Source organism: Sinocyclocheilus grahami, unplaced genomic scaffold (assembly GCF_001515645.1).
Source record: "Sinocyclocheilus grahami isolate Dianchi unplaced genomic scaffold, SAMN03320097.WGS_v1.1 scaffold141.1, whole genome shotgun sequence".
Taxonomy (NCBI): Eukaryota; Metazoa; Chordata; class Actinopteri; order Cypriniformes; family Cyprinidae; genus Sinocyclocheilus; species Sinocyclocheilus grahami.
Window position 1 is genome coordinate 142,510 of NW_015505320.1, and position 3,352 is coordinate 145,861.

The window sequence follows — 3,352 nt, forward strand, 5'->3', positions numbered from 1 at the left end:
GACTTCTGCCTCAGAGAGTGGAGAGAAGGATGAAAACGAGTGTATGTTTGCTGGTAAGATGTGTTTGACAGTTTGTGGTGTGGCAAATTGTCCACTGAGGTTTGTAATTTTATTAATGAAGAATTTGGCAAAGTCGTCAGCTGTTAGAGTTGATGAAGGAGGGGGAGGAGGAGGACAAAGGAGGGAGGAAAATGTTTTAAAGAGCATGCGAGAGTTAGGTGAATTGTTAATTTTGTTGTGATAGTATGTCCTTTTTTTAGCAGTGGAGACATTAGCAGAGAATGAAGAGAGGAGTGATCGATATACATTAAGGTCAGTAGGATTTTGTGATTTGTGCCATACTCTTTCTACAGCTCTGAGCTTAGAACGATGCTCACGGAGAACATCAGATAGCCAAGGGGCAGAAGAGGTGGTACGAGCTGGCCTGGAAGACAAGGGGCAGACAGTGTCTAAACAAGACGTAAGAGTGGAGCAGAAAGTATCAGTAGCACTGTTTACATCAAGAGATGATAACTGTTCAGGGGAAGGAAGCAAAGATGAAATCATAGCAGATAGTTTGGAGGGTGAGAGTGAGCGTAGGTTACGTCGAAAAGTAACATATGTAGGGGTATGTGTTGTGTCAGGAACCATTTTGAGATTAAGAGTGAGGAGGAAGTGATCCGAGGTGTGCAGTGGAGTAACCAGCACATGATATAATACTGTGTATATATAATGCCATATAACTTAATTCTGTGTAAATATGCAATGATTAATCTTAGAATGTACATACAGTATGCTTCCATGTGTTTGATTAGCCTATATTACATTATTCACTGAATCATACAGTTTTATTAAGACTTATTACACTGCTCACTACTGGTGCTATATTCATGTCTCTCATATCAAAACGCAGACTCGCACTCTCTTGTTCCAAACACAACTGGCACCATCTTGCATTTAATGGCCTTAAAAAAGACCTAAGATGACTTCAGTATTAAAATGACCTTTAAGTTGTTAGTTTCTTTCTTGTTGCCAGTATTCTCTATGTTGTCATGGACTTTATGATAAGATATACAGGTAAGATTATAACTATTTAAATTAAAAAATTTATTGGCAGTAAAATTTATTTTATCACAGAAATTAATGATATATCAACACCATTTAATTATAAAGCATGGCCACATATTGTTAATGTCACAAATGCATGTGGCTTTGCATTTGCTGAAGAGAAGTTTGGATACATTTTTTTGCAGGATTTAGCTGGACAAAGTTTGTCAGTGTTCAGTGTAGCTCAGTGTTCAAGAATAGACAAGAATAGTGCTGTTGACTAGGTAAATTAAGTTCTAACACTGGTTTGCATATGATTTTCTTGAAAAAAATATTATTAAAATGTAGCTGGTTAGATTGTGGTTTTGATTGTGGTTTTCACTAGATCAGTTCAAAGTGAAAGAAGCTTCAGGTTTTGTATGACATGTCTCATGTTTTGTATCACTGGGCTCCTACTTTTAGAGCACAATAATAGCTGAATCGGACCAACGTGATCACATGATAATTCGTATGTATTTTACGTAAAATGTGGTTCTATAAAACGTACATTTACTTATGTTTTTACAGGCACTAAAACGTACAATACTGACATATTTTCAGCATCTAAACATACAAAACTGACGTATTGACGACACCTAAAAATGAATCCTTATGAATATTGAAATCGTGGCTTTAAATTTATTATTAATAAAATGAGTAATTAAAAGCAACATTCACATTCATTCCCCTTCCAGTTTGCATATTAGGCCAACCGGTCTATTGGTGATGCAGTCTCCATTGCTCTCCACTCGCCCTCTCCCACTTGGAAACAAAGGACTTTTATGTGAGAATGCTGTTCATAGATTTCACTTCAGCATTTACACCACCATCCATAGCAGTTAATACAGAAACTCGACCTGCTTGGCCTCAACACCTCCCTGTACAACTGGTTGCTGGACTTGCTCACTGAGTTCGTGTCGGCAGCAACACATCCAGCACCATCAAATTGAATACAGGGACAACAACATCTCTATTTCTTTCACAAAATGAGGAGAGTTAAATCCCCAGCACCCATGTACTAATTGTACTGTGGCACCATTGAAAGCATCCTGACCAGCTGCATCACATTGTAGTTTGATAACTGCACCACCCACAATCAGAAAGCCCTGCAGCATATAGTGAATACAGCAGGAAAGATCATTGGTGCCACACTCCCTTCCCTTCTGGACACCTACAATACCCGACTAACCCATAAAAAGCACTCAGCATAGTGGGTGACACCACCCACCCCTCACACGGCTGCTTTAGGCTTCTGCCACCAGGCTGTTAAGAAATTTAACTCTCTCCCCTCTCTGATGCACTGAATTGTAACTCCCCACCCCCAAACACACACATAATCACAGAATGCACCAGCCACTTTTACAACTGCTGCTCTCTCTTTTGCTTATTGTTTGCACTACAATGTAAATACAGTGCCGTGAAAAGGTTTTTGCTCCCTTCCTGTTTTTTTTTATTTTTTTGCATATTTGTCACACTTAAAAGATTCAGATCATCAAACCAATTTTAATATTACGCAAAGATAGTGCAAGTAAATAGAAAATGCAGTTTTTAAATGATAATTTTATTTATTAAGGGAAAAAAGATGTCCAAACCTACCTGGCCCTACGTGAAAAATTATTTGTCCCTCCTCTTAAATCATGAAATAACTGTGATTAACCACATTATTTTAGAAAGCTGAGTTAAATTTCACTAGCCACACGCAGGCCTGATTACTACCAGACCTGTTTAATCAAGAAATCACTTAAATAGAACCTGTCTGACAAAGTGAAGCATGCTTAAAGAGCAACACATCATGCCACGATCTAAAGAAATTCAAGAACAGATGAGAAACAAAATAGTTGACATGTATCAGTCTGGAAAGGGTTATGAAGCCATTTCTAAGGCTTTGGGACTCCAGCGAACCACGGTTAGAGCCATTATCCACAAATGGAGAAAGCTTGGAACAGTGGTGAACCTTCCCAGGAGTGTCCGGCCTACCAAAATTACTCCAAGAGCGCAACAACGACTCATCCAGGAGGTCATAAAAGAACCCAGAACAACATCTAAAGAACTGCAGGCCTCACTTGCCTCAATTAAGGTCAGTGTTCATGATTCAACAATAAGAAAGAGACTGGGCAAAAACGGCATCCATGGGAGAGTTCCAAGGCAAAAGCCACTGCTGACCAAAAAGAACACAAAGGCTCGTCTCTCATTTGCCAAAAAATATCTTGATTATCCCCAAGACTTTTGGGCAAATATTCTGTGGACTGATGAGACAAAAGTTGAACTTTTTGGAAGGTGTGTGTCC